Source organism: Apodemus sylvaticus, chromosome X (assembly GCF_947179515.1).
Source record: "Apodemus sylvaticus chromosome X, mApoSyl1.1, whole genome shotgun sequence".
In the NCBI taxonomy this organism is placed as follows: domain Eukaryota; kingdom Metazoa; phylum Chordata; class Mammalia; order Rodentia; family Muridae; genus Apodemus; species Apodemus sylvaticus.
Window position 1 is genome coordinate 36,038,934 of NC_067495.1, and position 12,481 is coordinate 36,051,414.

Sequence of the window (12,481 nt, forward strand, 5' to 3'; positions counted from 1 at the left end):
GGTTAACTTTGCTAGAGAAGTATGAGTATTCTATTAGGCTAAAAGACTTTGTGTACTGTCTGAAAAGTGTTGTTAAGACTTCCCAGTAGACTCAAAATAAAAACAAATGCAGAAAAACAAAAAGGTCCTTGCATCTAAACTTGCCTCTCATTACCTCCTGATATAATCATGATCCAAACTGTTCTAAACATTTTAGGATCAGCCAAATATGATCATTTAAAAATCCAAGTCTGCCATAGCTATACTCTCAGAAAGAATCTTTAGTGGCAGACATGCTGATAGAGTGAAAATACATCTTCTTAAACTAGTTTGCAAGTATTCTGTGGTTTATCTTCTTCTGACCTCTTGAATCCTGTCATGTACCTCACTTCTTTTGCTCCCTGCATTTCCCACAAAACATCCCTACTTTATACTCTCATGCCAACATGTTCAATGATATCTCAGGATCTTTGTGCTTCCCTTTACCTAGTTGCTTCCCACTGGGCCACTTCAGGCCTTGGTACTTGTTTCAAATCAATGATCCATGAGTTTACTGTTTATACCAATTTCTTTCCTATCATAATCTCAGATGCCTTTTCTCCCTAACACGTACAATACATGCATATAGATAGATAGATAATAGAAAGATAGATAGAAAGGTAGATAGATGATAGATAGATGATAGATAGATAGATAGATAGATAGATAGATAGATAGATAGATAGATAGATAATCGTTGTCACTTCCTTAAAACAAGAATTGAAACTCTGTCTGGCTATACTGACTGACTTTACTCACAATCCCAGGGGCCTTGTTGACTCTTAGCAAGTGATTTACAAACACATTTGGTATGCAAAGGGAGTTTAATGGATCTCCTCAATTCCTATGAATCTTTGGTTTGTAAAATGCTTCTGGATCACTTGTACATTCTGATAGCCAAATATTTCTCTGCAAAAATCATGGATGAAGCCAAAGAAAGTTGTTGGCAATTTGCTACTCTAATCAAGTAGCTAGTCAAGTAGCACAGTTCTAATTATCTTGGTTACCCAGGAGGAAAGGAAAGTCCCAAGTCTTACAGTAAGAATGAGAAGAAAATAAACAAATATTTAAATATAGCTGTTAAATATTTCAATAATCAAACAATATATCCATAACTGGTTATAGTGGTTCTTTAATTTAGTCCCAACACATTTGAGAAATCTTTTATGCTGGGATGATAAAAGACCGAGTTCCAGTAATAAAGGCAACAAAAGCCGAAGAGGAACATCAGTGGGATTCTGGGAGGCCATTCACAGCTAATAATTTACATTTTAGATAACTGTTTGCTTTCCTCTTTCATAAAATTAAGCATAATTATGTATTGCCCTTATTTGTCCCATTAGTAATTTGGAAGAATTAATGAGATGATGTTTGTGGACAGTGTGTGTCCCCATGGAAAAGCTGTTATTAAAATGGTTAAGTGAGAAGTTTCTAGCAATTCATAGGATAACTTCGATAAAAGCAAGGTTGACAACATAAAAAAAATGTACTAGAAGGGCCTATAAATCTGTGAGAAGCTCCATTTTCTTCCTCATTACATATGACATCTCTTATTTGACTCATAATAGAGTTTTGAAACATTATCAGCAAGAAAATTAATTATCATTTTTTAAAGATCATTTTATTTTTGAGTATAAGTGAGGAAGTATGTACATGAATGTGGGAGGGTGTCCTTGAAGGAAGAGGAGAACATAGGATTCCCTGGAACTACAGTTACAGGCTGAGCAGTTACAGTTGTGAGCAGTCCAGTGTTGGTACTAGGAATAGAATTTGAGTCCTCTGAAGAAGCAGAAAATACTCTTATTCCATGAGTTCACAAAATCTCGACTTGCAAAATTATTATTTAAAAAATGGTTTCTTTTTTAACTTGTTTTGCCTTTTAAGTACCACCTCTATCTGGTAAGCACTAAGAATATGGATGGTATGGATAGGTTGAATCTTATCCATTTTTCACTGTCTCGTATTTCTCAGTGTCTTCCCTATATATGTGCTGAAATCTACAGAGAAAGTGACCCATTTGGGTGATAAACAAATAGAGAATGAGAAGGAAGGGAGCCACAAATTTAAAACTGCTTTATCTGGTTTCTCATAACTTTAGAGAGAGGTCATTAATATAGTCTTACAAAGAATGAATCCCCACTTGTGTAAAATGCTGCTTCTTCTCATTTTTCTCTTTATACTATTTCAATCTTATTGGATAGTAGGTGGCGTTGAGCACAGAAAGGAGCCCAATGCATTCTAACATTGTGTGGGTGTCTACTTGGCTTCGTTGCCAAAGAAACCGTTATGTTCCATACTATTCAAATAATGACTTTACTGGTGCTTTAAATACTTTCTTTTCTAACCTGTCTATACTTCAGATTTAGAACTACCATCTGGTGACCAGCAAGAGAGGGGTTTCTGGAAATGCCCTTCTTATACTGTTTAAACCTCAACCTCACAATTTCAATCCTATGAAGGCTATTTTTGATGCCAACATTTCCCACTTAGGCCCAGGTCTATGCCTTCATACACTACTGCACTGCTAAACTGCATAAGTGGAAGGTACTAGCAGGTATCTTCTGAAGCTCCAAGATTCCTGCCATGCAAGCTGTGAGCTCTCTCTCTCTCTCTCTCTCTCTCTCTCTCTCTCTCTCTCTCTCTCTCTCTCTCTCTCTCTCTCTCTCTCTCTCTCTCTCTTTCCAGTTAATAAGGCCTTCTTCTTCTGACTCTGAAGCATAATGGAAGATCTGGCTGATCATGTCTATCACCCTGGATCCTGGATTTACTTGTCTAACTCTCTCCCAGATACCTTCACTGATTTCCATGCAAAAATTATAGCACCTGAGAGCATATGTTGCCATGGATTTCAGCTTTATCTATACTGTCTAAGCCTTCCACTCATGAACCCAGGATGCTAACACCCCTATGAAGGATTTTCTGGAAAACAACTCTGTTTTAACACTCTAATGACATTTGCCCTTTGCCTCAAAATCTCTAATGTCTACAGAGGCACAGTGTACTTGGCAAATTCCCCATGTATCTGAATCAGCCAGGAAATAAGGCATGAAGTATTCTTGGAAACCTCCAGGACTCTGGAACGAAAGTGGATGACCAACACCCAGCAGTGCAGTTACTTTTTCTGGCTAAATATTTCTTTTCTGAGCATCTAAATTTAAATTTGGTGAAAATTTGCAATATATTAAAAATAATATTATGGTGCTACATGTATATCTCATTAGTTTTCACCTGGCACAGGAAGCTCAAGAAGAAGGAGGACTTAAGTGAGGGTGCTTTGGTTCCTCTGAGAAAAGGAACAAAATAGGCACAGGAGTGATAAAGGAGACACAGCGTGGAGCAGAGACTGAAGTAAAGGCCACCCAGATACTGCCCTACCTGGGGATTCATCCTATAAAGTCACCAAACCCCAACACTACTATGGGTGACAAGGAATGTATATCAAAAGGAGCCTGTTATGGTTGTCTCTGTTGGGGCCCTGCCAGAGCCTTACAAATACAGAGGCAGATGCTAGCAGCCAACTATTGGACTGGGCTTGGGGTCCCCAATGGAGGATCTGGAGGGTGGTCTGGAGGAGATGAAGGGGCTTACAGCCCTGTGGGAAGAACTATGATGTTGGCCACCCAGATGCCCCAGGACTCCCAGGGACTGAACCATCAACCTATGGGTACACATGGTTCCATCCAAAAATGTGGCAGAGGAAGGCCTTGTTGGGCATCAGTGGGAAGAGTGGTCCTTAGTCAGGTAAAGGCTCAATAGATGCCCCAACAAAGGGAAACCAAGGGGGGAGAGTGGGAGTGTCAGGTGGGAGGGGCATATGGAGACAGGGGGTGGGACAAGGGGTTGAGGGTCTTTGGAGAGGGGGGAAATTAGACATGTTTTACCATTGGCAATGTAAACGAAAACAATATTCAGTAAAAAATAAAATAAAATAATAAAATAAAATAAAATAAAAAGGAATTTAGTCAAGGCCCAACACAAACTGCATATAAATTAGAGTAGCATAATAGTGATTGTCATTTAAATATAGGATATTATTCTTAATACCACTGGCAATTTCTGTTCAGAGGAATATGTATACTACTTTTATAAACCAGCACATTCAACTAAAAATATCCCATTGTGTTTGTTTGATAAGAGTGCCCCCCTCAACATGCTCATATGTTTTAGTGATTGAAACAAGTGTATGGAACTATTTGGAAAGGATTAGGAGATATGTGGCCTTGTTGAAGAAGACATAACACTGGAGTGAGTTTTGAGGTTACAAAAGCCTCCATAATGTTTTGTCACCGCAATAGAAATGTAATTAACACACCAATTCTTGTAGATGAAGCATCCTATTAATGTAAGATCTCTGCACACCCCATAAATAAATATATATTTACATAGATATTATATGTTACATGTAATATATATCACAGTATAGGTATGTTCATGTATATGTATATATACCTTGCTTTATAAATATCTATTGTAATAATATTATCATTACAAAGCATGCTTCCAAAATTGAAATTCTAAAAACATGCACGTCAAAATTCAATATTTTTAAATATACATTAAATTTTATTAATAAATATGTAAAATTCACTTTTACTCTCATCAGGATAACTAACATTTTAATAGAAGAAATAAGAACAAACTTTCTCATCTATTTATTTTTTATCCTAATTTAGTTTGAAGATCAACTAATACCAATTTAATTTACGTTTATTCCTGATTTTTTTAAATTTTTTTCTATTTTTTTAAATTTATTGATATATTTATTTACATTTCAAATGATTTCCCCTTTTCTGGACTCCCACTCCCCGAAAGTCCGATCAGTCCCCTTCCCTCTCCGTGTTTTCCCACCCAACCCTTCCCACTTCCCTGTTCTGACTTTGCTCTATACTTCTTCACTGAGTCTTTCCAGAACCAGGGGCCACTCCTCCGTTCTTCTTGTATCTCATTTGATGTGTGGATTATGTTTTGGGTATTCCAGTTTTCTAGGTTAATATCCACTTATTAGTGAGTGCATACCATGATTCATCTTTTGAGTCTGGGTTACCTCACTTAGTATGATATTCTCCAACTCCATCCATTTGCCTAAGAATTTCATGAATTCATTGTTTCTAATGGCTGAATAGTACTCCATTGTGTAGATATACCACATTTTTTGCATCCACTCTTCTGTTGAGGGGTACCTTGGTTCTTTCCAACTTCTGGCAATTATAAACAGGGCTGCTATGAACATAGTGGAACATGTATCCTTATTACATGGTGGGGAAACTTTTGGGTATATGCCCAGGAGTAGTATAGCAGGATCTTCTGGAAGTGAGGTGCCCAGTTTTCGGAGGAACCGCCAGACTGATTTCCAGAGTGGTTGTACCAATTTGCAACCCCACCAGCAGTGGAGGAGTGTTCCTCTTTCTCCATACCCTCTCCAACACCAGCTATCTGACTGGTGTAAGGTGAAATCTCAAGGTTGTTTTGATTTGCATTTCCCTAATGACTAATGAAGTTGAGCATTTTTTAAGGTGTTTCTCTGCCATCCTAAGTTCTTCAGGTGAGAATTCTTTGTTTAACTCTGTACCCCATTTCTTAATAGGGATGTTTGGTTTTCTGGAGTCTAACTTCTTGAGTTCTTTATATATATATTGGATATTAGCCCTCTATCTGATGTAGGATTGGTGAAGAACTTTTCCCAATTTGTTGGTTGCCGATTTGTCCTTTTGATGGTGTCCTTTGCCGTACAGAAACTTTGTAATTTTATGAGATCCCATTTGTCAATTCTTGATCTTAGAGCATACGCTATTGGTGTTCTGTTCAGAAACTTTCTCCCTATACCGATGTCCTCAAGGGTCTTCCCCAGTTTCTTTTCTATAAGCTTCAGAGTGTCTGGCTTTATGTGGGGGTCCTTAATCCATTTGGATTTGAGCTTAGTACAAGGAGACCAGGATGGATCAATTCGCATTCTTCTGCATGCTGACCTCCAGTTGAACCAGCACCATTTGTTGAAAAGGCTATCTTTTTTCCATTGGATGTTTTCAGCCCCTTTGTCGAGGATCAAGTGGCCATAGGTGTGTGGGTTCATTTCTGGATCTTCAATCCTGTTCCATTGATCTGCCTGCCTGTCACTGTACCAATAAAATGCAGTTTTTAACACTATTGCTCTGTAGTATTGCTTGAGGTCAGGGATACTGATTCCCCCAGAATTTCTTTTGTTGCTGAGAATAGTTTTAGATATCCTTGGATTTTTAGTATTACAGATGAATTTGATAATTGCTCTTTCTAACTCTGTGAAAAATTGAATTGGGATTTTGATGGGTATTGCATTGAATCTGTATATTGCTTTTGGCAAAATGGCCATTTTAACTATATTGATCCTGCCGATCCATGAGCATGGGAGGTTTTCCCATTTTTTGAGGTCTTCTTCCATTTCCTTCTTCGGAGTCTTGAAGTTCTTGTCATACAGATCTTTCACATGTTTGGTAAGAGTCACCCCAAGATACTTTATACTGTTTGTGGCTATTGTGAAGGGGGTCATTTCCCTAATTTCTTTCTCAGCCTGCTCATCCTTTGAGTATAGGAAGGCCACTGATTTGCTTGAGTTGATTTTATAACCTGCCACTTTGCTGAAGTTGTTTATCAGCTGTAGGAGCTCTCTAGTGGAGTTTTTTGGGTCACTTAGGTAGACTATCATGTCATCTGCAAATAATGATAGTTTGACTTCTTCCTTTCCAATTTGTATCCCTTTGACCTCCTTATGTTGTCGAATTGCCCAAGATAGTACCTCAAGTACAATATTGAAAAGATAAGGAGAAAGGGGACAGCCCTGTCTAGTCCCTGATTTTAGTGGTATTGCTTCAAGTTTCTCTCCATTTTGTTTGATGCTGGCTACCGATTTGCTGTATATTGCTTTTACTATGTTTAGGTATGGGCCTTGAATTCCTGTTCTTTCCAAGACTTTAAGCATGAAAGGATGCTGAATTTTGTCAAATGCTTTTTCAGCATCCAATGAAATGACCATGTGGTTTTTTTCTTTATGTTTGTTTATGTAGTGGATTGCATTGATGGATTTCCGTATATTGAACCAACCCTGCATCCCTGGGATAAGCCTACTTGATCAAAGTGGATGATCATTTTGATGTGTTCTTGGATTTGGTTGGCAAGAATTTTATTGAGTATTTTTGCATCGATGTTCATAAGGGAAATTGGTCTGAAGTTCTCTTTCTTTGTTGGATCTTTGTGTGGTTTTGGTATCAGCATAATTGTCGCTTAGTAGAAGTAATTGGGTAGGGTTCCTTCTGTTTCTATGTTGTGGAATAGTTTGAAGAGTATTGGTGTTAGGTCTTCTTTGAAGGTCTGATAGAATTCTGCACTGAAACCATCTGGTCCTGTGCTTTTTTTTTTTTTTTTTTTGGTTGGAACACTTTCTATGACCCCTTCTATTTCTTTAGGGGTTATGGGACTGTTTAGATGATCTATTTGGTCCTGATTTAATTTTGGTATTTTGTATCTGTCTAGGAAATTGTCCATTTCCTCCAGATTCTCCAGTTGGGTTGACTATAGGCTTTTGTAGTAGGATCTGATGATTTTTTGGATTTCCTCAGTTTCTGTTGTAATATCTCCCTTTTCATTTCTAATTTTGTTAATTGGGATACTTTCTCTGTGCCCTTTGGTGAGTGTGGCTAAGGGTTTACCTATCTTGTTGATTTTCTCAAAGAACCAGCTCCTGGACTCATTGATTTTTGTATGTTTCTCTTTGTTTCCACTTGATTGATTTCAGCCCTGAGTTTGATGATTTCCTGTCTTCTACTCCTCCTGTGTGAAATAGCTTCTTTTTGTTCCAGGGCTTTCAGGTGTGTCATTAAGCTGCTGGTATATGCTCTCTCCATTTTCTTTTTGGAGGCACTCAGGGCTATGAGTTTTCCTCTTAGCACTGCTCTCATTGTGTCCCAAAGATTTGGGTATGTTGTGCCTTCATTTTCATTAAATTCTAAAAAGTCTCTGATTTCTTTCTTTATTTCTTCTTTGGCCAAGGTGTCATTGAGTAGAGTATTGTTCAGCCTCCATGTGTATGTGGGCTTTCTGTTGCTTTTGTTGCTATTGAAAACCACTCTTACACCATAGTGATCTGATAGGAGGCATGGGATTTCTTGTATTTGTTGAGGTCTGTCTTGTGACCAATTATATGGTCGATTTTGGAGAAGGTACCGTGAGGTGCTGAGAAAAAGGTATATTCTTTTGCTTTAGGGTGAAATGTTCTATAAATATCAGTCAAATCCAATTGGTCCAAAGCTTCAACTAGTTTTACTGTGTCCCTGCTTAGTTTCTGTTTTCCTGATCGGTCCATTGAGGAGAGTGGAGTGTTGAAGTCCCCCACAATTATTGTGTTAGGTGAAATGTGTGCTTTGAGCTTTAGTAAAGTTTCTTTTACGAATGAGGGTACCCTTGCATTTGGCGCATAGATGTTCAGAATTGAAAGTTCTTCTTGGTGGATTTTTCCTTTGACCAGCAAGAAGTGTCCCTCAGTGTCTCTTTTGATGACTTTAGGTTGAAAGTCAATTTTATCTGATATTAGAATGGCTACTCCGGCACATTTCCCGAGACCATTGGCTTGTAAAATTGTCTTCCAGCCTTTTACTCTAAGGTAGTTTTTGTCTTTGACACTTAGATGTGTTTCCTGTATGCAGCAAAATGTAGGGTCCTGTTTCCTTATCCAGTCTGTTAGTCTATGTCTTTTTATTGGGGAATTGAGTCCATTGATGTTAAGAGATATTAAGGAAAGAGATTATTACTTCCTGTCATTTTTGATGTTATTTTTATATTTGAGTGATTATCTTCTTTTGGGTTTAATGAAGAAGGTTACTATCTTACTTTTTCCAGGGTGTAGTTTCCTTCCTTGTATTGGAGTTTTCCTCCTATTATTCTTTGTAGAGCTGGGTTTGTGGAAAGTTATTGTGTAAATTTGGTTTTGTCATGGAATGTCTTGGTTTCTCCATCTATTGTTATTGAGAGTTTTGCTGGGTATAGTAGTCTTGGCTGACATTTGTGTTCTCTTAGAGTCTGCATGAGGTCTGCCCAGGATCTTCTAGCTTTCATGGTCTCTGGTGAGAAGTCTGGTGTGATTCTGATAGGTCTTCCTTTATATGTTACTTGGCCTTTTTCTCTTACTGCCTTTAATATTCTTTCTTTGTTTAGTGCATTTGGGGTTTTAATTATTATGTGGCAAGAGGTATTTCTGTTCTGGTCCAGTCTGTTTGGAGTTCTGTAGGCTTCTTGTATATTCATAGGCATCTCTCTCTTTAAGTTAGGAAAGTTTTCTTCCATAATTTTGTTAAAGATATTTGCTGGCCCTTTCAGTTGTAAATCTTCACGCTCATCTATGCCTATAATCCTTAGGTTTGGTCTTCTCATTGTATCCTGGATTTCCTGGATGTTCTGGGATACAAGCATTTTGCATTTTCTTTGACTGTTGAGTCAATGGTTTCTATGGTATCTTCGGCATCTGAGATTCTCTCTTCCATCTCTTGTATTCTGTTGTTTATATTTGCATCTATGGCCCCTGATTTCTTCTCAAGGTTTTCTATCTCCAAAGTTGTCTCCCTTTTTGATTTCTTAGTTGTTTCTACTTCTGTTTTTAGATCCAGGATGGTTTTGCTCAGTTCCATCATTTGTTTGTTTGTGTTTTCCTGTAATTCTTTAAGAGATTTTTGTGTTTCCTCTTTCATGACTTCTGCCTGTTGACTCAAGTTCTCCTGCATTTCTTTAAGGTTTTTTTGCCTTTCTTCTTTATTGGCTTCTATCTCTTGAGCCTTATTCTCCTGCATTTCTTTAAGTGATTTTTCTGTTTCCATTATACGGGTTTCTAGCTTATTCATGTTCCCCTGTATTTCTTTAAGAGATTCATTTATGTCCTTTTTATGTTCTTCTTGCAGCATCATGATCAGTGATTTTAAATCCAAATCTTGTTTCTCTGGTGTGTTGGTATAACGATGACTTGCTGATGTTGGAGAGTTTGGTTCAGATGCTGCCATATTGCCTAGATTTCTGTTAGTAGCGTTCCTGCGTTTGCCCTTTGCCATCTTGTTCTCTGGAGTTAGATGGTCTTGTCCCTGGCTGGTGTTTGGGCCTCCTGAGGGGCTCTGGGGCTATTACTGCAACACTATATGGCTGGGTTTCCCCTGTAGCAGATTGCTGATGTGCTCTTGGGTGCCCTTGCAGCTCTAGTGTGCTTTGCCCCAGATTGTGTCTATGAACCAGATGGAGCCTGTGTGCACCCCCAGGGAGGGCAGAAGGTGTATGCTGCCGGGACCTCCCCTGCGTGCTGATCACTCAGCTGGGCAGCTGATCCCCCAACTGGGCTGGCGCACACAAGGTTAGGCTGGCCGCCCAGGCCCTGGGTCCAGGCAAAAGCCTGGGAGGCCAAGGTCCGAGCAAAATTCCCCTCGGGCTATGACTGTCAACGGGGTCCGCCAGGTGACCAGGATGGTAGGCTTGCGTGCTCGCGCTCCCCGAAAGCGCCGGGAGAGTCTGCTGGGCTAACAACCTCCTGGGCGGGTTGACACACAGATGGCCCACCAAGTCGCCCAGTTCTTGGGGTCAGTCCAGGGCCTGTTGGGGCCTAGACCCCCGGTTTGTTAGCCTCTGGCTATGCTTGTTAGCCGGCTCTGCCCGCCAGAGCTCTCTGATGTCCTGTAGGCAAAATGGCGGCATGCGCGCTGGCCCGCACAAAAAAACCTCCTGGCTGGGTTGGCACCCAGATGGCCCCCGAACAGCCCAGGGCCTGGGTGCAGGCCAACGCCCGCCGGGCTCAGACCCCCGCGGTGTTGGCCTCGGGTTATGTTTGTGTACCTCAGTCTGTCTGATCTCTCTGGAGTCCGAAACAAAGATGGAGGTGAGCCTCTCCTGACTGGCAGGAGGCCGAGTTCTGAAGTGGCTTCTGTGGAGCAAAAGGCACCGCAAATCCGTAGCTGCTTGCAGCCCAGCTGGTCAGCGAAGGTCAGTAGGGCCTAACTGGACCCTGTGTCGCCTTGGTTCCACTGCTGATGGCCCTTCAGCTGGACCAGCCACTGCTGCACTGCCGCCACCACCACCACCGCAGCCCCCTATTCTTGATTTTTTAAAGCTATGGCTGATAGAGAAAATCAACAAAATATATACCTCTAAATGGAAGAAATAAAATTATTTTTAAATTTGGTTAAAATAATATTTCAAAAATAAAAGAAACAAATTTTAAGAAAAAAATAATGTCAGATACAAAATATGTATATTCTATATATACCTAGACATAGTTATAATGAAATACTGGTACACAATTTATACGTGAATGTGCATATTCATGTATGTAAAATAGATAATATATGATATATACAGAGAGATGCACATATCTATTTAAGTCAATGTATCCCTTTAGGACATACTTATACTGAAAATTGATGATATGAAACTCAAAGTTAACTTGGTGCATTGTATTTTACCTGGCAGTCATAATACTAACAAGACAGTATTTTCTCTTTTTCTAAGATAAAAGGAATTGTAAATAATGAAGGAATTACACTATGTTTTCCTCCATGTTCAATGGTGCTAAACTACCCAGGAGAGATTCTAACTAAACAAATATCCTGCTCAGAGCTCAGTGAACCAAATGCTTCTAACATTCCCCTCTTTGCTAAACTTAAAATGCCTTCTCTGTAACCCACTCACTATACTATAGTGACATCCTGGGAAGTCATATATCCATATTATGTATCTGCTTTACAGTTGTAGAAGCAAATAAGATATTTTTACCCCCGCCTACCCTTTACACTGGCATGCAAGATACTGATCAACATTGAAAGACACATTCTACAGAGGCAGTGATTATAGCCTTAAGTGATGTCACAGTAGAAAATATGTCTTTGTGAATTTGCATTGTGTAACTCTTAATGGCAAATTTAACAGAATGAGAAAAATGACTTGTCATTACAATTTTTCTGCCTTCTTTGGATAAGACTGCCTAGCATCAACAAAATAGCCAAATAACCCCCAAGACAGTCATTTTGGAAGACAATAGTCATGGCTGCACAGCAGATGATGTAGCACTATGAGTAAGAAATTAGTCTGCATTAAGCCAAGTACTCTAGGGAACATTTACAGTAAGATGATCTATGAGGTATCAATTCAGATAGAATATCCAAAGAGTAATGGAAATTTAACTGCTACCAACATTGATACCTAGTTACCTTGAATGTTCAAGACAATGGCATATTATCTAGGAATGGCAAGTTAAAAACCAAACAAAAAATACTGAACATAATGTTTATGGGCTAAAACCAATCAAACCAATAAATACTCTCTACTCATCAGACTAAATTTTTACCTCTCATTGGTCAACAAATTTTTGAGATGTGTGTGTGTGTGTGTGTGTTTGTATAATGTCATTGTGGATATAGACTGAAGTACCACACAAAATTCTTGTCAGAGATCCCATATACTATGGGGA